General features: G+C 39.6%; 1 protein-coding gene across 21 annotated transcripts in view; it reads right to left on the reverse strand.

Annotated features, from left to right (window-relative positions):
• ZFHX3 (zinc finger homeobox 3) overlaps window positions 1-22,767 on the reverse strand; it is a 525,132-nt gene that overhangs the window by 356,859 nt on the left and 145,506 nt on the right. For 17 of the 21 annotated variants that reach the window (XR_007410986.1, XM_049110732.1, XM_049110734.1 and 14 more), the window contains one exon: window positions 322-467. The exons of 1 other annotated variant lie outside the window; for it this stretch is intronic. The gene's annotated coding sequence lies outside the window, so the exon portion shown is untranslated. Of the gene's footprint in view, window positions 1-321; window positions 468-14,594; window positions 14,688-22,767 lie in introns of all 21 variants that reach the window. 3 more of the 21 variants (XM_049110731.1, XM_049110741.1, XM_049110740.1) reach the window with 1 other exon arrangement.

Below are 22,767 nucleotides of genomic sequence, written 5' to 3' on the forward strand. Positions count from 1 at the left end.
ACACAAGTACTTGTCTATGGTCTGTTGGATTTGTCATCTTTGTGCTCTTATCTAGAAATGTAGTAGATGCCGGGCACAAACAATGCAATTTATTCTATATGTTCATGTAAGTGAAAGGGGGAAGTCAAATCACCAGATAACTCAAGCTACCCAAGCCACTTACTCTCTATCTGGATATTTCAGAGAGAAAGTGGTTTCCTGAGTCCTGAAGTGTACATAGTTCTATTAAATGTATATATGTCTTCATTTCCAATACTACATGATAAAGGCAGACACAGTCATAGAATAAGAAATAATACTTAAGACCAGTTCATTACTTACTGGGAAACATACTCAACATATCATAAAAAGGCTGGGAATAGACTGGTAGTTGGTTCACATCTCAATGCTTTTCACTTTGTGGTTACTGCCCTGCTTTATCAGATATGAAAGATTCTGCTTGTCAGCGGTCAGATGTACCTGGGTGTCTGTAAGGGGAAAATAGGTAAGTAGAATATTTTATTTGGTATTTTAAGACACAAGTCACAGTACCACCAAGACTACAAGTCTTTTGGTTATTCAAACTTTGGTTATTTTCTTCTCTTCTCTTCCATACTGGTTATCTTTTTTTTTTTTTTTTTTAAGTTTCAACTCTTACTGCTGGAGTGACACCAACTGACCCAAAAGACAGCTTGGGGACATTTTCAGGTTTCATTGGTGTATCGACAAACAAAGGCTAGAAGCTACATGTAAGTAAAAAAGAGACACAAAAAGCAAGTGTAATTCCATCATTTCAACCAGTTCTTGGGTGGCATGTTTATGGTTCCCCTTTCCTTGATCTAGGACTCTAGATTCAATTGGTGGCTGGTTGATCCTTCTCTGTAGATAGCTTCATTTATATACCAGATGGACACATAAGGAGTGAAGGGCATTATCACCACTGGGAAGGGTAGAGACAAAGGGGTCCTTCCCCCAGAAGCAGGGGGGAAGCAGGTTCTCTCCAACAAACTTGACTGAATTAGATCTCTCTCCCCCACCCACTTCCTTTTTATATTCAAATGCCCCATGAACTTCTTTTTGTAAAAAATCAGTTCTACTTCCTCAAAACAGGTCATCAACACAAGAAACATGGATATATGTCATTTCAAATTAAAAAAATAAAAGAAAAAGAAACCAGGAGATTTAAATATCAGCTCAGGGCTTCTCAACTATACAAATGTTTCATTCAAAACAAAGCCCTTTGGCTACTAGGCTTAGAAGAGACTTTCAGCCTCTAGGCTGTAATGTATCTAGAGCCTTCTGTGAGCAGGTGGGCAGGCAACCACACTATGACTTTCTGAGGGAACATTGCTAAAGCAGGATCAGAAAGGATGAAGATGATTTGTGAAGGCGATATAGATGATCCCCTGAAGAGAAGAAATGGGGGTGCACTCAAGTATTGAGGGAACAGAAAACTGTGACAGGGCAAACACCCAACGTGCTGAAGAAAATGCCCTACTTATTGCTCCACTAGAATGAAATGCATGGTTGTCTAAAATTAAACTGTTGTACGAAGAAGTCCACAGTCCACTGTATTTTATGGCGCGTTGGAATGACTCTCCCGCCATCTATGCCAATAGCCTCTCATTTCCAAGGAAGCCAGTTTTATCGAAACACATCAGAACATCTTCTTTTACCTTTTGACAAAATGAAACTGCATCCTCGGGAGTTTCCCACCCATTGCTCTCTTGGCTACTTCACTCCAGTACTATTTCATTACTTATTGATTTTTCAACACCTCTCTGCATGGCTGTAATTTACACAAGTCCTTATAGCCCTTAGCGATTCTTAACACCTCAAGGTAAGATCACCGAGTCCACTAGAGAGAGACAGTCGGCTACTATCTTTTCTGGAATAATGAAAGATTGGCGAATCTCATCGCGAAAACAAGTACCTGTGGGAGGCCATGGTGGATGGGAAGATAGCCTCACAATAGTTCAAATGCTACAATGAGAAGATGAACAATGCTAACTCCACAATGAATGTTGTTGCATTCTCAATGAGCTACTGAACTTCATGTAAATTTTATTTCAGAAATGAAATTAAGAGTGTTTTGTAGATGGCAGTACTTAGTTAAAAAAAAGGCTTATGAAATAACTGTAAAGCTGATAAAGCTGGGTTTATTATGATCTTTTTCAAAAAAAGGAGTCGCCACTCTTGTCAATTTATGAAATAGATTTTTGCTTTTTATTGGGACCAAGGTTCCCATGGAAAAAATGTAAGTAAAAGAAAATATGAGCACAATAGAAAAATATAGAATGAAATGGTAAATATCTTCTGGAGAGTTTTTGTTTGGGTAAAACACACCAGTGTCATAAAGAGGAAAATAAACTAAAAATTATATATTTTTTGAGGGAAGTATCATTTTGATCCATACTAGTAAATCAAATAAAATTGGTGGAATTTCTAGTCTCAGAGTTGGACCTTATTATTTTGCTTTTAAAAGTTTATCATTAAAAACTTATTCAGCTATTTTATTATATATTTCTATGGAATACTTTCCATTTTACCCATAAAATTCCTTCATGAATTTCTATTTTATATATTTTGAGTCATGGTGAGAATGTGCTTATACATTTGAAGAAAAAATATAATATTATTAAATAATCATATAAAAATGATATAGTTTCATCCAAATATAGGGCTGAATTCCATCTTCACTTCTTCTATGAAGTGATATTAAATAAAGAATCCCCTGAAGGGGTGTATCTTAGATTGGCCTTTTAGGGAAACTATGGCCTGAAAAAACCTGATGAGTGTCAGAATGTTTACACAGTACTATGTTAGTTTACTTAATTTTATGACCCAAAAACCTTCCTTAGATGGTTCCAAAACAGTGAACTAATCAACCTAACCAATTCATAGAACTGTGGGATTTTTTTAAAAGATTTTATTTTTGAGTAATCTCTACTCCCAACATGGGATTTGAACTCATGACCCTGAGATCAAGAGTCACATGCTCCACTGACTAAGCCAGCCAGGTGCCCACCCCACCCCCCTTTCCCCCAACTTTTTTTTGTTTGTTTGTTTAAAATGAGTTTAGGAATCACCTAGGCCAATTGCAGTGTAATCTGTTTAAATCAGTGAGGATAATCCAATCAAATAATCAAATCAAAGGCATTTGAAGATCAAGAAAAAACCCAAAATTTTGGGGGGGCATATTTTACTTTTTAATTGACCATCAGTAATTATGTTGTTGTTACTATCTTTTTTTTTTTAGTTGTATGTTTTTTACCTGACTTGTACCACCTGATTTTCCAATATGCTAGAATGTATTGAGGTAATCGCAGTGGACAGTGGTTATTGCTTGCTCTGTCTCTCTTCCTCTTCTTTTGGAACATTGACTCTAAATTTCTTTGGTAAGGAGACACCTGACTTTGCCCTCAGTCTGGTTGGTTGGGTAGGGCTGACCCAAACCCCTGAGTCCAGGCTGACCTGAGTCTGGCCAGCTGGACCCCACACCACCGTGTCCACAGTCTGGACCCACACTGAGATAATGAAAGCCCAAACTAGGACTTTTGCTAGAACCATTGGCCCTTGGGGTGATTATATGAGCAGGATGTGAGCCTGGAACTGCAAGGGGCTACCACATGCAAACAGCCCGCTGGGGAATGAGGTAAACAGAACAAAGGTGGTGTGAAGAGTCGGGAAGTAAGACAGGTGTTACTGGTTGAGCCATTGAATCCAGCTAAGCCTGAAGCCACCTACCCCAGGCATTTTAGTGTATGAAGTAATACAAGTTTCAGCCTAAAGAGCTTGATTAGTCAGGGCAATTTTGTCTATGAAGGCTCTACATTTTCCAAGTGGATTTCTTTTTGTTCTGAAATAAACCTGGACTGTTAAGGCAGATTCACTGGACTCAAAGGAATTCAATGATTTTGTTGTTCAGCTGAGAAGAAAATGCTACTAAAGCATCTTAGACTTGATTCTGCAACTTGGTCTGAGAAAGGCTCTTCTAGAGCAAGAAGAGAGATACTGAAAGACCTTTAAATATAATAAAGAAGAGGGAGATTTGTTTTGTTTTATGTAATCCTGAATTACATGAAATCTCCTTGAAGAAAGGCATAGGGTCTCACTGGTATCTATAACACCAAACAAAGACGTGGGGGCATAGTATGCATTTATTGGACTAAATTTTTTAGGAAAAAAAATGCCATCAGCTATTAATACTGACGATATATTAAAAAAAGAAAAGGCGCTTGGGGCATGCCAGTATTTTTGAGGAATCCAATGCAATCTAAAAGTGATCAGACTCTTCTCTATAGACTGACAAAATTCCCAGAAAACAGCAAGATCATAAAAAGACGAGCCTTCTTTTTCTGTGACTTATATAATCATCTTCTAAAAAAAAGACATTTGAATGCAGAGATTTATATTTACTATTATTCACTCTACAGCTGCTGCAGCCCAACACCCACTCTTTACCTCAGGCCAATAGGTAAGAATACCAGTCTTGTTAGAAGTCATAGATGTGGCCAAAATCTGGGCTAGATCCAACACTGCTGAGTCCTCGAGATTCTCTAGAATGAACACTGTTCAAAGAATGTCTTCATTTTGAACCAACTATCTCCTAGGTATTTATTTCCTAACCATCTTTTTCCAACACTAACTGTTGGCCAAAATATGAGGTCAGTCAAAAGCCACATGGAAGAGAAGTCTGAAGCCTGAGAAGAAAAATATGAATGGTACCTAGGGCAAATGGCTCAAAGAGTTTCTGTACTAAGGCAGCTTGGCCATATGGCCAGTTTGGCCCAGAATCAAAATCAAAGTCATAAAACTATCAGTAAGGCAGGGGAAGATGTTTCAGTTGCTGGAGGCAGAATGACTACACTGTATCACTGAGAACTGGACCAACCAGACAGTGCTGAGAGAGCCAGACAGGAATTCTACTGGAGGAATGTGGACTTTGCCCCATTTTACCTTCCCAGACTCATCTCTCTTCCAGCCATGCTACACCACTTGTTGTCTTTCACGTAATTCACTCTTATATCTAATGCCTTTGATTATGCTGCCCCCTCTCCCTCCCTTGCTCTGCTTTGGCTGCATCAGAGTCCTGGCCATCCTGCCTACCTTACTGTGCCTTCATTCCCTATCCTCTTGCATGTTCTGAACTAGCTGGGGTGCCATAAAGCTCCACCATTTTTCTTGCCTCTATGCCTTGACCTAGCTTGTTCTTTCTTCCTCATCTTCTACTCTCTTCTCAGTCTCCCTAAGCTATTCTAAATTTGGTTCAAGCATCACCTCCTCCTGAAAGCCTTCTCTGATCTCTCATTCAATTTAGAAGACCTTTCTCTGGGTTCCTATAGCCCCTTTGTGCCTACTTTATGAGCACCCACACCACTGTCCAGTAGCCACTGATCTACATGTGTCTCTCTTCCTTATACCTGAAATGGCCTTGATGATGGAGATCATACATGCATTGATCTTGTATTCCTATTACTTAGAGCCTGTTGTTGGATAGGAAGGGTGAATAGATGGCTAAAAGGAAGGAAGTGTGACTTAATCCCTCAGGGCTCTGCTCTCATGGCACTTCCTTATATGATCCCTCCTATCCTATTGCATTTTACTTATATACATTATTAAAAAAATTTCCACAGTTTGATTTGCATTATGGACAGGATCCCCACCACTCTTTCAACAGAGTGTAAGCTCTTTGAGGTCAAAATTCACATCTTTTTTATCCTTCTATCTCTAAAGATGCCTTGCCCATAATGCGTGCACATGCGTTTCTGTCCCATAAACATCCATGGAAAGCTCTATGGTATCATTAGGCCATAAAAAAGTACCAGTCCATCAAATCTCAAACTGGATAGGGGAATCTTCTTAGCTTTGGATATTAAAAAAGCTGATCCGACACTAACTGAACTCTTACTGTAGGACACACACTGTTCTAAGAGTTTTGTGTGTATAAAACCACTGTTCAGCAATGCTCCGTAGTCATGAGTTTGACTCGTGCTGGAGGTAGTGGCACTGTGAATCTGTAACTCAGGAGACAGCTGGATCTGCTGAGTTTCATGCTTGTATATGAAAGCTGAGATTATATGGATTTGTTCTGAGAGTTAGCAGAGAGCTTCATCAGTTGCTCTCTGCCCACACTTGAGTATTTTAAGCCAAAATTATTTTAAATTCCATTAACCTGTGATTTTGCAACTTGAATTGAAAAAATTTCTCTTTGGATTCTAAGGTGTTTTGATAAATAAACAGCAGGTTTTCAGACAGGATAAGAAGACAACCAAGCTGGTGTTCTTTACCATATAGTATCCTAATAACAGCAAGTATAGATCCTATATCTGGAGCTCTCTGCAGAGATATGCCTCCATACCTTGCAAGGCTGGGGTGCAGATTAAACACAGTAGGAAATATACACAGCTTAGCCCAGAAACATTCAGATAGGGGAGCTGTTATTACTTCAACTCTCATAGTAACCTCTATAGTGTAGGTTCTGTTTTCCTCATTTTATGTATATATGTATGTATGTATTAAGATTTATTTATTTATTTGAGAGAGAGAGTGTGTGTGTGTAGTGGGGAGGGGCAGAGAGAGAGGAGGAGAGAGAAACTCAAGCAGACTCCTCACTGAGTGTGGGGTCCAATGTGGGGATCGATCCCACGACCTTGAGATCATGACCTGAACTGAAACCAAGAGTTGGATACTCAACTGACTGAGCCATCCAGGCTGTTTTCCTCATTCTAAAGAAGCTGATGGTGTTGCAAGAGAAGCTGGGCAACCTGTCCAAAGTCACACCATTAGTAAATGACTAAGGCAGGATTTGAATCCAGATCTGTCTGAGTCTGTGTTAACCATTAACTTACAAGGGAGCCTAATCTTGCTATTACTAAATTATTTTATGACCCCGGGGAAGTGAATTCCTCTCTGGGCTACAGTGTTTATTGTAGGGGAAGAAATGAATAAGCAGAATAATGAATTTGGGCCTGGCAGAGATTCTGAGTCTTAGGACTCGAGATTATTCTGATCTATGGTCTGGACCATGCTCCTGACTTGAAGGCTGAGTCTCAAAATGTGGGCATCTAATGAATTTCAGAGGCCTCTTAAGAAAGGGTGTATCTAACTTACCTTGTGATCTCACTGGGTTGTTACCAGGAATAACTAATAAAAAAACCTAAGACGTGTCCAAGTGCCACAGTGACAGATGTGACTATACATAAATTAGTCTTGCAGAAAGCTACTTGCCTGGGGTCATCATAAATTTCCGATGGTGCAACACAAGACTGATTGTATTTACTTTTGCTCTCTGTCGGGTTGAGAAGTGTGATAGGCCAGTAAAACGATTTAGTTGGCTGGTAAATTATCTGCAAGATTGATTAAAAATAGGAAGCAAGCAATTGGCAAATTGTCAATGCACAGAAAAGAATACTCAATAACTAGATCCAGAGATTAAATTAATTTAACACAGGGGCATCATTTGAGGAGGATGTTTCATTGAACTCTTGTGATATTATTTGGACTGAAATTACTGTGCGTGCATGTGTGTGTGTGTGTGTGTGTGTGTGTGTGTGTGTTTGTGTGTGAATGAAGCAGACATGTAACATGGTGCTCATCTTGGCTCTCAATTCAAGATTAGGAAAGCAGTAAAGATAATACACAAGGGACAGCCATCCTTACTGCTCATCATTCTAAAAGAGATCATTTGGTGGAAATTAGAAAGAAAACATCAGCCACGTAATAAATTACTCTGAGTATACCAAGAATTGGAAGCTGGCTGCTATTGTTCCCTTTTCCCGTAAATGATGTGCCCAGATTATACCATCACTCTAACATGATTATGTATGCAAATGATGTAGACAGTTATACAATTTACAATTTGGCTGAAATTGTTAAAGAACTGGCAAATGGACTTTGACAAATTGCAATTTGGGGTTTTAAAAATGAACTTCTATCACAGAGCAAGAAAACAACTGATATTCAGCTGTGCTCATGTAAATTCCTTGAGCAATGTACAATAGAGATGCAATTGATTGGCGCTTAGCTCCATCTTAAAGACTAGCATCAACTCTTCACTGTTGTAGGGAAATGGATTATTCAAGTAGTGCTCTGGTTAAATAAAACAATATATGGAATTATCATACGTACCACACATGGATTACCAATTTTGAAAGAATTAGCCCACAAAAAAATATATTTACTTTGGTATTTCTTTGAAGAGTTAGAGGGTACTTCAAGAGCACTTCTTACTCTGCCCCTCACCTCCAGGTCATCACTATGAACCATCATTCATATTGGTCAGGCCTAGGGATAATTAATAAATAGATCTGGCCAATAGAACTCAGGAAAACAAGGACTCCCCCGTTTTTAGACGTTTATTTATTTTTAAAAAGATTTTATTTATTTATTTATGAGAGACAGAGCTAGAGAGGCAGAGGGAGAAGTAGTCTCCATGCAGGGATCCTGATGTGGGACTCGATCTTGGGACTCCAGGATCATGCCAAAAGCAGATGTTCAACTGCTGAGCCACCCAAGCATCCCTCTAGACATTCATTTTAGGGTCTTTCTCCTTCAATTTTGATTTCTTTTTATCCCTAGGGAAGTTCATGGTTCATAATTGCCTTTGCTATCTAGACCATATTTACAGCTACACCTTGGTAGGATTTCTCAAGATCCATCATTCAAAGATTCTTACTGGCATCTGGAGCCCTCTCGCATATTATCATGTATTCAGTATTTTTTTTCATTAAATACATATATAACAATTCTCCCACCTTCCTTTTTAATTCCTACACAGGCTGCCATGCTTAGGAAGGAAATGGTGCAAAATTGTAAAAAGAGAATTAGACATGGCTCTGTCTTGTCAGACTTACTATCTCAAATATGTTGATACATAGATCCAGAGAAAGGCTCTTGAGAGCCTTCAAGAAACTTCAACTCCAAAGAAAGAGATAGGGAGGTATTAGATGATATGCAGGGCTTCCTAACCACTTGTTTCCCAGTTAAATAAGGCCAGTTTCAAGTTTATTCTTCTTTGAATAAACTCCTTTTTTGAAGTATAAGTTATTCACTTTCCTCTTAAATTATAGGGCCCTAAATTAGACTGCAGTGGGATGTTGACCAGTGTAGGATATAATGAGAAGGTTACTTGTGGTTTTAACATTTTGTATTTCTAGCCAGGGATATTTCCAACAGTGGCTGGTTAGTTCATTTGGTTAGCAACTAGGTAATAATGAAGCCAAAAGAATGAGTTCAGTGCCCTGTGGGCCATTTGGCTTCACTCATTTTATAACTATAGACCAGAGCTATTAAGGTTTGACTCCAGTGTTAGTTAGCCACCTTGAAAACAAAAGTGACTCACTAGAGAGGGAGGCAAAGTCAGTAGACAGCAAATAATATTTGGGAAAACGATTTCTACATCACTACAGATTAGAATCATCCAAATAAGATAACATTTTCCCTGTTAATGTCCTTTGGAAGACAGAGGAGAGGGGAAGGGAGAGGGGTGGAGGGGAGGAGACAAGAGGGGTAGGGAGGGGAAAGAGACACAGGGAAAATCCACTTCTGGCACAGATAAATAAAATAGCCACTCCAACATGGCACATTTAAAGGTATACCAGGACAACTTTTTAGAAAGCAATCTGCAAGAAATGAGCCAAATGTATGTTCCTGCCCTCTGGCTCAATACTGCAGAACTGGGGGACCTGTTCTTTTCCTGCAGGACTACTATCTCCTTTAACACCATCAGTGACACACTTGTGTGACAGGAACCTCTGAGTTGGGATGATTCCATTTTTGAGAAACAAGGTGAAAAAAACTCCAGTAGAGAAAAAGATTTATGTATGCCTCAAAATGTTCACAGCAGCCTTATTTATGTTTGTGAGAAAGTGCCAGTGATATAAAAAATAGTGGGATAGTTAATAGATAATGTTACATCACGTGATAAAACTTATCCCATAAACAAACTATTTATGACAAGCATTCCACTGACACAAAAACTGTTCGTTGTATGAAAAACAGAATGGAAAACCATGTAAACGGTATGATATAGAGTATAAAACAATATGCATAAACAGAGAAAAATACAACAAAATCATGGGCATGATTTTTCTGAATGGAGATATTTAGAGTTAGTTCATTTGGTTAGCAACTAGGTAATAATGAAGCCAAAGGAATGAGTTGGCATTCTCGGCATGGCATGGCATGGCATGAGAATGCTAACTGAAAGATTTAATTCTTCACAATTTTCTATACTTTCACAGATGAAAAAGATGAGCCTGTTCATTTTTATAATCAGAAAAAAATATGACAGATTTTTTAGTGATGAGATTTAAACAAAATGGGGAATGTTAATATAATAGTGTTAAATGAAAAACATAGGATTTGTGATTGAAAAAATGCAGTATGCTCTTACTTTGGTGAACTGTGCCTTGATAACTGAGTGAAAGTAACATATTGGTAAGAATACTCTACAGGAAGCTATTTCTGGATGGTGGATCTGGGATGTCCCTTCTAGTACTTTTCTATACTTCTCCTAAGTCATATATATATTACTTTCATAATTAAAATTTGAAGAAAGTACTTAGAAAGGAAAATGTTAGCTTACAAAAGGAACCAGGATAAGGATAAGGATGTGCACACAAAGCAGTGAAACTTACCAGCATTGCCCAATCAAATCTGAAAAGCCAAAGACATAATAAATAATAATATCATTTTTTATTAGGCTTACCAAATGAAATGACCCTTTTTTTGTAAGCAAATAATGGTTGAACATTCGCAATTTCATGTGGTTCAACCCAATATTCAAGGAACAGCACAAACTGTCTAGTTGGAAAATTAATTCTCAGACCGTATGGCTATTTTTACTTTGGTCTGTTAGTGTTGCTCAAAGAAAGTCTTAAATCTTCTAAACCAGTGATTCTCAACCTTTTTTGGCCTCAGGGCCTATTTACAATCTGAAAAGTTATTAAGGATGCCAACGAGGTTTTGTCTGGATATATGAAAGATGGAAATGAAAATGTTTTTTAAACAACTGACTCATTTAGAAATAAAATAATGCACTCATTATATGTTAACACAAATCACATATTTTCATAAAAACAATTACATGTCCCAAGCCAAAATAATTTGGTGAGAGGAGTGGCGGTGCATCACATTTTGTAAATCTCTAGCATCTAGTCTTAAGAGAAGATAGCTAGTTTCTCAGCTCTGCTTCTGAGTTCAATCTGCTGCAATATAATATGTTAATGTAGCTTCTGGAGAGCTCCAATGTACATTTGTGAGAGAATGAGTGAAAAAGATGATGTCTTTCTATTAATATGTAAATAATTTGACCTCAGAGACAACAGGAAACCCAGTGGTTCCCAGACCACACTTCGAGAACTGTTGTTCTAGAGCAACAATTCATGGCCATTTCAGGGCCATGGTTCCCCCAGGAACCATGCATGTTGTCCCTTGTCCAAGAAAGAAGCATGCACACGCATGCATGTACACACACATACACACGTTTGTGAATAACTCTGCAACTTCACCAATACCCTGATGTCTATGGACACCCAGATTAAGAATACTTCGCCTGGAAGGAAAGAAATGTTCTGACTACACATTTGCTTTTTGAAGTGCCCCAGGTCAAGACCATGACTGGTGAAGCTGCTTGATAAATACTGGCACATGACAAGAAATGAATTTTTCTCAGCAAAACTAGAGAAATATCTAAAATCGCCGAAAGACTGAATGAAATTAAATGGTAAATAGCTGTTGGATCTGGTGAGCTCTGCCCTAACACTGAATCAGCAAAATGCTTCCCTGTACAAATGGGAAGGAGTAAATGCAAACTCCATCTTTCATGTCTCTCCCGAACTTATCCTTTTCAAAGAACCTAACTGGCTGCAATTCAAAGGCATGTTGAAAAATATATAAATATATATTTGGGGGGTAAAAAAAATCCATTAAATTTTTTGATTGCATTGAGTTGCTTATCAAGGGTGTGTGAATAATGCCAGGAAAAGATACTTTTCTAAAAAATCAATAAGTTGAAAGTGCTGTTTTAGGGTTGCTATAGTTGTTGGTTGTGTTTCAGAGTTATTCCTATTGACCTGAATTCAAAAACAAGATATTGATTTATAAAGTACCTTCAGTAAATAAATGCACATTCTTTCAGCTAACCCTAATAACCTGTAGCATACAGAACAAGATTTCGACTCAGCTCAGTAGAGTTGAGCTTATAGTGTCGCAATTAATCCTTTCTAAGAGTCACGAGGCTACTCTGATGTTGAGGAACAGAGATGGCAGACATGAAAACCATGGAAAGAGGAAAGAGGTAGGAATTTGTAGGCTTCTTTTTCAGAAAGATTTTTTTTCAAATATTATTTTGGTTTCCTGAATGGTTGGGAGGCAAAGTTAACAAAAACTATAGCTCTCCAATGACTGAATGATCATGGACCCGTTATGGATCATTCAGCTTTCTTCTTGAGAATGAATAGTAAATACAAGCAGAAAGTTACCTCTTCGGTTGACTGTTGGGTCCTTTCTAGAGAAACACAAGATGAGGTCAACAGCCCTGAATTTAGATTCAAAGTCTACATCAGGGCAGTATTGTGGCTTGGTTCTGTTTTGTCGCACCCTGCCATGATTGGTCAGCCACAAATGCTGGTTGTTGGGGACCATATTGTATTAAAAAAACACAACCACCCAGTTTTCTTTAAAATAACTTTCCACCAACAGCAATTGATTTGCCCCTTGAAAAGGCAGGTAATTACCATAAATGCAAACTTAAACAAGGTGTGAGAAAGTAGAGTATCTGGGCCATTGGGCTTCTTTCTGGACTTTTCTTGAGGTTCAATGACACTTAAGGACAACAGAGCAATGAACAGAAATCAAGTAGTAGTAAATATACAAAGCAGGGTAACTTGTATTCATGATGGAGGCATTGTGCTAGGTACAAGGAAGCTGCCACATGGATAAACTACTCGGTTGTCTCTATTTACTATCCATAGAACAGGGTTTGGTAAAAGCCTACATTTAAATTTAAGTCCTAAAGAATCTTCTTTTTTAATAAACAAGTTTTCAATTATTTCTCTCAGTTATAATGATTTTGATGATTGAGATGGACTTACTCCTCCAAAGCATGTTTTTTTTTGGGCCACAAAGATTCTCCTGTAATGGTCCAGGGCAGCATTCCGTGGACTGGGCCCAACTGGAAATGGAGTGGTGGGGAAGGAGGGTGGTAAGTGGGTGGTGGGCTCTGGGCTTCACACCTGGCTTCAATCAGAGAAGCTCCATTTGGTTTGTTTTTATATATTGAGGCTGCGAGTAAGATTTTATTAGAAAAAGAATTCTGCTGCTAGAAACGATGACAATGAAAGGTTGAAAGTCACTGGTCTGGGGAAACTACATTTAGAGTGAAGTGGAACCTGTACATTCATAGTTCCTCTGTAGGATTAAGCAGATGAATCCCCTCCTTTTTAAAAACTTTTAAGTTATCCATGTTCATTATGGAAAAAAGATAGGGTAAACAGATATACGAGGTATGCATAATACCTATGTTCTTTTTTAAAAAATGAAAATGAGGTCAAACTCTATTTACTATTTTGTCACTTGATTTTCTTTTTACCATAATGTGTTATGAACATCTTTCTGAGCCAACAAATATACGTCTACATCAAACTTTATGAAATCTTAGGGAGGTTTGCATGTTAGCATATGGACTTTACACATTTTCAACAGGCCACAAGTCTGTTGAATGCCTTGTTGGGAGGCATTTGTTTGCTGCTATATATAACCCTGCTGTGAACATTCTAGATACTTGTACAGGGCAGAACGTCTAAACTCGTATGCCATGGCACACGGGTATAGTATAGTGCTAGAGGGTTCTGGTGTGGGCTATGCAGCCGCTCAGCTCACCTACCGCTCTGGCCCCAGCCCTATGCTTGGGGCGGTGAGGGGTCTCCAGTATTTACTTCAATATACTCTAAAGAAGGTCTTTTCTATGTGATCCATCACTCAAAAATTTTTGGAAAGTGCTGTTACAGAGTGGGAGTGACAAATATGGCTAGCCCGGGCTAGCCAAACCAGCTGGCTTAGAACCCCATTGCTACCACTTACCAGCTGGGGGATTTTAGGGAAGTGAGTTTCTTTTTGTGTCCCTTTTTGTGTCACGTTCGTTCCTCACCTTCTTACGTGGAGGTAATAATAATACCCAGGTCATAGTTATTGTGTTGTTGAAGTTAGTAAATGTAAACACTTAAAACAATGTCAAACACATGGGAAGCAATATAAATGTTAATTATTGTAATCGTATATACACCTGCGCACTTTCTGACTGCTTCATATCTGGGATGGCTTCTGATCTGAAGGACAGAACATTACTCTTAATGTCTGGAAGCTCCAGTGTCTCTGTATCATATAGGACATAGCTTCCCAAACTGTGTCGAGAAAATGATTCATTTTGCCCTCAAGATGGTATGGCAAGGCCTGAGGGATCAGAGTCCCTGGGCCGATAGCAACCAGCCTTTGATTATTCCAGTCAGCCAAACAAATAGAATCATTTTCGTTGTGTGCAAAGAGTTGAGAAAGGTTGGGAAGCGTGACCATGAGCCTTGTCTTTATTTCAGAATTCACTCTGAGACACCCACCCTTTGCAAATTTTGCTTTCTCCCTCTTCTCCCTCCACTGGAAGCACCAATTATTTGGCAAACAATCGCGCATATCCAGGCTCTTAGCCTGACCTGTGTGTGCAAGGAGAAAGAGATCAGTTTTCAATAGTAGTTTGCTGATGTAACTTCGATAGCATATTGCAATATAATATGATAATTACCACTTTTTAGAGAAAGAAAAACAAGTTAATAATCCTTTACCTACATATCATGTGACTCTTTTGTTTTCTAATACTTGGCTAGGCCCTGCAGCCTGGGGAAACTCAAGGGGTGAACGTGTGATGGTGAGAATCGTGTACTGCTAAAACCTGAAGATATATTTCAAACATTGGTGACATTTTTGTGAGCTTTTTCTCTGTCTTTAATTTTAGTTGCTATTTCTCCTAGTCTTTAGGTTTCAAAGTTGATAGTCTCCTCCTTAATGGGCCTGGGTCCCATTTTTGCTCTAGTTGAGCACAGATACATGTATCAAATTCTGGCTGAGAATCAGCTGTCTTCTCAGTTTTCAGAAGATGGCTCTCCTATTCCTTCCATAAGCTCCTTTAGTCTTTGTTCTTTGGTCCAATCTGCAAACCATCTGCACCCTTTATTATTAAGAACATATTTACTGAGATTTCACAACTGTTTAATAGATATGTATCTTATTACATGTTTGATACACCTCATTAAACATACGATTCAATTGGTATTTATTTAACATTCAGTAAACACTGAGACCCCGCAGCCTAGATGTGAGCAGGGGCAGGGGGAGGACCCCAGCTCAGTATCAATGCCTCCTTTGTCCTGTAGGAGCTGCTCCTGCTGCGGTCTGCTCCTTCATCTTTAACCCTTCAACACTCCAGCCCAAATGGGCTTGGGCAAAGGATCAAAGCCAGGATGGAAGCCTAAACTATAGCTTACAGCTCAAGCTACCATGGGGGCTACCAGTCTGGAGAGAGTCCATGTTCCTCCGTGCCATCTCAGCAACCATGCTGAGTGTGAGCTATGAGGCATCTGGTCTTTCCAGATCCATAAGTGTGACTGTGATTTTTTTTTTTAAGTGACTTATGGTGGGGCCATCGATACAACTCAACAGGAGGAAGATGCCAAAAACCTCCCAGCTGCTCTCCCAAAGTAGACTGGAGGCAGACCAGATGTCTTCTGAGCCTACCAGGCTGCTCTGTCCTTCACTCACCTAAACCTCCAAGACCCTTGGTTAACAGCACAGATTTCTTCTTACACACCCCAACTCTTTGAGTTCACTTCTCATACGCTCAGCATTCCTTCGTTGTTTCAGGAAGATAATGATACGCCCGAGTACTGCATAGGGGGCGGCCAGAGACAGAAAATGCCACCAAACACAGGAGCTTTTCTTTCAATGGAACTTTTCTGGCATGAATTTCTCCACCCTGCCAGCTCCACTTTCTCCTAAAGCAGCGCTTTAGAGAAACATTACTCCATTTAAACATTTGAGGCTTTTTTTTTTTTTTTCTGGGTTTCCAGGACTCAAACATGAAGAAATGCAAAGAAGCCACAGCAACTCCTCTGTGAGAAAAGTTTTCCTTTAAGGAGGCCACATGTCTTAACCAAATAACTGATACCAAACTGTGGGATTGAAATGCTTTCTGTGAGGGGGGCAGGAGGCAATTTAGTTCTTAGTTCTTTGCCATAAATAACGGATTAAAAAGCTTAGCTGATGCTATAAATTAAAAATGTGAAACTAATTATACCAGTCCCATAAAAGCGAAACAATCAATTCATAACCCAAGTATGCAATGTGACAGCATCTATTGGGTATGACAGCTCAGGAGAAGCAGAGGGGACCCAGTAATCCTACAAGAGTCTGTCCTCCAGTCCAGAACCACAGGCCCACTTCCATGCTGCCGAGCAAAACAGTAGTAGCTCTGTTGTTCTCTCTACCCATTTTTCATGACAACAGCCTCATCCTTCTCTTTCCTTTCTCCACCCCTTCCATGCAGGCCCATTACTCAAAAGAAAGGCTTACCCGTACCAACAAGCACAGCTGCAGTTTTGCCAATTCAAACCAGATGGATCTGGAAGGCAGCTGCTGCCAAGACTATAATTCAACCGGGAATTCCTAAATGTTTCAACCAACCATTTAATAATGTTCTAGCTAGCGTTTTCTCCCTGTTCTAAATATATGGGTGAGGCCAACTTGGTTGGACTCTGTAGTTTCAGAAAAGTTCTCTGTGTCACTCAGTGAATTGCTTCCGTCTGTTTTACATGGACCATACTCAACATATCATAAGCTGCCGATGGTTCTCCACCCCCCGCTTGTCCTCCTCCTGGTACGGTGGAGGGAATCGCTGTTTGCGGTGCTTCCTGACCTCTGGGTATTAGAACTGCATGGCTATACCCTTTGCTTTGTGACTGTGCAGTTCCTCCCGCTACAAGTGGACTATGTTTCCTCATTGAATTGCTGTGCGAATCAACCGTGTGATTCCATTTGGCTAATGGGGTGTGTGAGCATGCTCGCTCTGGATTGAGGCTCAAGAGGTACTGCATCCTTCTGTTCTTGCTCTTATGCTCTGGTTATCTGTATAAGAATAATAAGCACTGGATAACAAGCGGTCTAATAAGAATGACAAGAAACTTGGAGCTGACTTGAGCCTATCGCACAGGCTGGAGCCAAGCTCAGCTGATCAGACAAGCAGAGCAGAGCCACAGCCAGCTTAGGCAAGGGAAAAATAAATGTTTGCTGTTTCAAGATGCCATGTTTTCGGAAGGTTTGTTACATAGCAGTGTTGTGGTGATGGCTGACTGGTACAATTGCCACCTGAATTATCTTTCTGAGACCATCATGTGATTGTATTAGTCCCTGGCTTCATGGCTCCTTGCTGCTCATAGGACAAGTCCAAATTCTCTACCACGGCACTCAATGCCTCTTTCAGTCCATTTCTACCCTGAGTGTCAGTCTCTCTGCAAAACCTTCCCGACCTGATTGGTTCCCCTCCTTTGGGGTTTCTATAGCACTTCTGCTATCTGCTACAACACTTCTTATCCTACTGGATATCACTAGTATTGTATCTATCTTCCTGGGAAGACTGAACTCCAGAGTCAAGTCAAGAGTCAGTCCATTCACCTTTGAAGTGTCAGCACCAGCCTATCGTAAACAAATTGAATTTACTTCATAATGATTATAACCTGCTGGTTTTCATTGGGAACATCAATAAGACCATTTGCTTACAGACTCAAATGTTGTCTGAACATTTTTAAGAAAGTAACTTAGATCCCCCAATTTCCCAGTTCAGGAATCTAGGTTTACACAATGATCTGGGCTTCCGTAGGAGACAGACAGTGGTGCAAATACCATTGAAGGTCATGAAGATATGTTCTGAAAGCAAGGCCATGGCCCACTTAAGTTCTCCCTTGGGCTTTCAGCCTGATCCTTGCTCTAATGTTGACCCATGGCCACTGCCCAAATAGAGGGAGCTGAAAGCAGGCCGGAGTTTGATTTTCCCAGTTGATTTGGTCACAGTTTTGCCCGTAATAATGTTGCTATTTTCCTTGGACTGACTGTTGCAGACGAGTCAGATGGAACAGGGCTGTAGCCCTGGGATAGATCGATGCTATCGATCCTCAAGGCTCTGTGTCATTTCCAGGGGATTTGCTAAAGAAGCTACTTATGTTCCTTTTTCATTTTCACCAACTCATTACCAGCTGCTGCTGCCTTCATACATCTCAGCAACACCTGGAGGAGTGGAACATGACCATCCAGCTGGGGTTCGGACACCTTGCTTCAAAATTAAACACAAGACAACGTGCAGCCCACCAAAACCTGAGCCACATGAGGAAGTCAGGTCACACTGGCCCACAGGGGTTTGGTATTTTTTGTTTTGTTTTAAAAAGGGCAGCCTGGCCCTACACTAAGCAATTGATCCCCTGGCTTAACTTTTAAATTAAGACCATTGTAAATTTGGGAACTTGAGAGGACATAGAGAGGACACCCATAATACTTTGCAAATGTCAAGTGCCTCTCGATGTTGGTTACTTTTCAAAGGTAGCTAGGTTACAATGTACCGTGGTAATGAAAAAACCCTGTCAGGCCCACTCTACAGGGTTTTAGTCAATATACATAATATTATTGGGCTTTGCAAGGATTAAAGGTTGTTTCTCTCACAGCCTCACAATAGGGCTATTTTTTTCAACTGAAGGCACAAAAGAAACCCCCCTGTTTACAGAGGAGCCCAGGACATTTTGGGGCCCCAAGGCAGTTCTGACATCCCTTTGTGTACTTCCCCCTGCTGGTGGCTTTGTACTTAACCTAAAAAAAAAAAAAATCCAATTTCTTTTAACCTATAGACGCCAAGACTAAAAAAAAAAAAAAAAAAAAAAGAAAAAAAAAAGGACTAAGGAAAAATTGATTGGTGATTTATATTTATATTATGAGATTTATATTGTCCATGAGCCTTTTCTAGAGTACAGAAGTTATGGTTTCCTTCAGTTTGATTCTAAGAGGGAAAGCTTTTATGTCACTCCATCCTTCCCCTGCCCCTCCCCCCCAACCCTCACATCTCCTCAGTTAAGCCATATTTAGTGTAGCTTTGGAATCACTCATCTTGCAGTATGGGGTACCCAGAATGGAGCATAATACAGTATGGTCTTACCTAGAGTTATACATATTAGGAGGCTAGAGATAGCATTATGGGAAAATTCTATAATGTTTCATAACCATGCACAAATAAGAAAAAGGAAACTACTCAGTATTGTTTGGTCTACACAATGAAAAGGAATTCTAATCTGAAAAACCTCATGATAGAGAAGTAGTGATTAACCTGTCCAGTGAAATTTTATGGGTGAGGATTATGGAAAATAATCCTGAGCTGGCTCTAGGGAATGACCAACTAATTCTTGTAAGCATCTTTACAGTGTTCTATTGTGGTAAACACACATAACATAAAAGTTACCATCTTAACCATCCTAAAGTGCACAATGGAGCAGCATTAGGTCACTCACAAGGTTGTACAACCATTCATCACTACTCTCTAGCTCCAGAACTTTTTCGTCATTCCTGTACCTATTAGCAGTCTCTTCCCATTTCCTCTTCCCCCTCCCTCCTGGCAACTGCAAGTCTGCTTTATGTATTTATGGGTTTGCCTTTTCTGGCTATTTCATAAAAAATGGCATCACATAATATGTGGTCTTTTTGGTCTGGCTTGTTGTACTAAACATAACAATGTCTTCAAAGTTGCATCCATGTTGTGGCATTTGTCGTATTCCATTCTTTTTTATAACTGAATAATACTTCATTGCATGGATATACTACCTTTTGTTTATGTATTCATCTGTTGATGGACATTTGGGTTCTTGGACCTGACTTGAGTCTCTCTCTCTCTTTTTAAAAGATTTACTTATTCATTTTAGAGAAAGAGAGTGAGAGTGAGCATGAGCAGGAGGGGCAGAAGGAGAGGAAGAGGGAATCTCAAGCAGACTCTGTGCTGAGCATGGAGCCTAATGCAGGGCTTGACTGCATGACCCTGAGATCATGACCTGAGCTGAAATCGAGAATCTGATGCTTCTCTGACTGTGCCATCCAGGTGCCCCTTAGTTTATTTTCATTATAACAGAAATTCATATAAACAATATGCAGCTCAAATGTTGTTGTTGTTGCAGTTTTTAATGGTCATGTTATTCAGCATGTTTTACTCCTAGTAGACTGTCAACAGGTACTGTACAAGAGACACTCAATAAAATTGCTTGATAAGTTCATGTCTTTGCCTCTAAGGGCTGTGTTTGGGTGACTTGAAATGATGAAAGAATTATATGGAATAATTAGGGAATAATGTAGGTGATCCATGAATAAGTCATACTATGGAACCAAAAGGGAGTTAAGCCTTGGGGAAATCTGTTGACTGGGACACAATAGGTATCCAAGATGTGCCCAGTTGACAGCTAAGGCCCTTTTGGGCCTGTGAGGTCATTTGTCTGAGGGATATTACAATTTTCTATCACTGTTTCAAAAAATGGTTAGTGATAAGAAACATGAAATGAAGGGAATGGCCCATAGGACAGAGAGTAGGGAGTGCTGTGATGGCTGCTTCTGGACTGGTCCTATACAGGAGTCGAGGTTGGTGAGAGCTTGAAGGCTATTTTCTCCAGTTAGCCGGCTCCAAGGAAAATACATTTGAGGGAAAGCTAGGTGAAATGTAAATCATTAAAAAAAAGGAGTGGGCTTTACTGACAAGCAAATCTGAGAGGTGAAGTCTGCTAGGTTCAAGGAAGTTAAACAGGTCTTGGTATACAGGTCTTTGCAGAGCCTTTTAATATAACCATGTGCATCCTGAACCTCCAAGAGGCCAGATACACTATATGGTATTTTATGAAATTCTTTGACTGTGGAATCTCTCATTGCTGCTATTTATTGTATAGTGTTTGTGCTACACAAAGGTATCTACCTGCTGGAGCTGTTGGGAGCTGAAATGTATGTTTGCCACATAAAGGGACTGTGCAGCTGTGTTTACCCAGGGGGGTTTGGTTTTGTTTGTTTGTCTGTCTTCTAAGGATGGTCTCCATCTTCTAATTTTCATAAGATGCTCTGTAGGTAACAAGATCCCTATACCCTTTTTGGTGGAATACTGTGAATGGATGTGTTTGTGTGTGAGAAGGAGGATGTGTGTATGGAACAAGAATGTTCTAGGGAATTGCTGGGCATATCCTAATGGATACAACAAGGCTGTAGTCCAGAAGCACTGTTCCAACAGCAATGTAATTACTATAGACCAGATGTTTGTGTCTCTCCCAAATTTATATGTTGAAACCTAATCCCCAATGTGATGGTAGGAGATCCTTTGTAAGGTGTTAGGTCAGGAGAGTAGAATCCTCCTGAGTGGGATTAGCGCCCTTATAAAAGACATCTCAGAGTGAGGACACAGTGAGAAAGGACCATCTCTGAACCAGGAGGCGGGCCCCAACCAGATGCTGAATCTACTGATGCCTTGATCCTAGACTTCCCAGCCTCTAGAACTATGAAAAATAAGTCACTCAGTCTATGGTACTTTTGTTACAGCCACCCCAATGGACTAATACAGGAATGCAAAGGTTGATCCCTCGGGCCACTGTACCTTGGAATTCATTAGGGACCAAGGAAGCAGAGCAGAACCCCATTGTTGTAATTGAGCCACCTTATCTGAGGTCCTGGACATGCCTTCAATCTGACTTTCCTAGAAGATTGAGCTTGAGGCTAAGCTTTCCTTCTTGGTCAGGATATGGGGCCTTAGGGAGTCCAGGATGAGGGTCTGGGAGACTAGAGGCAGGGAAAGAGCTGACTGAATGCTATAGGATGAGGTATACACTAAAAACCCAAGACCACAGAGAGAGATGGGATGACATCACCTCAGTGTAATGGACGGGCCAGGAAGTCTTTAGGGAGATGCTGAGCTGGGCACTGAACTGGACACATTAATTCTCACCTCTGTGCTTCCTCCACTCAGAGGTCACTGATGTTCCAAATGAAAAGAATATCGGAACACTAAGGGATTATGAGATTCCTTCTGAATCAACTCAGAATGATTAAATTATTTTTGATATTGCCTAGTTTCGTTGTATTTATATTTGAATTCTCTGAAAACTGGTACTCCATGTGGGATACTTCTGAGAAGATCTGACTAATCACAACATCCCAACCCATGGCCATAATCATAATGGAAAACAGGGTTTACTAGATAAACATGCTTCTAGGATTACAAAATTGGTGGCATTAAAGCCAAATGCCTCATAAATAAAAGTAATTCTGTATGTCAGGTTGCTATCTGTGTCTTGTCTTATAATTTATAACTATATATCTGTATCTGTGATTTTTTTTCACATAAAAGATATGTGATCATCATAAACAATTTGGAAAAAAAGAAGAAAATAAAAACCCCTGAAATACTTTTATTCATGGTTACAATCTTGATGTCTATATTTTATGCACTTTTATATGTAAGTATTTATTTTCTTTTTACAGATTGTTCACATATGAGTATACATTTTATACATTTTACTTTTGGGTTGCACTTTTATAGATTGAAAAATAAAATTGGGATCTCTTATCTATGCTATTTTTTTAACTTAAAAAAATTACTTTATGTATTGTATATACTTTCCAGGTCTTTAAATATCACTTCACAACATGGCTGTCCAGTATATGATGGTATGGACAGACTAAATTGTA

The sequence above is a fragment of the Canis lupus genome, chromosome 5 (genome assembly GCF_003254725.2).
Source record: "Canis lupus dingo isolate Sandy chromosome 5, ASM325472v2, whole genome shotgun sequence".
Classification (NCBI taxonomy): Eukaryota; Metazoa; Chordata; class Mammalia; order Carnivora; family Canidae; genus Canis; species Canis lupus.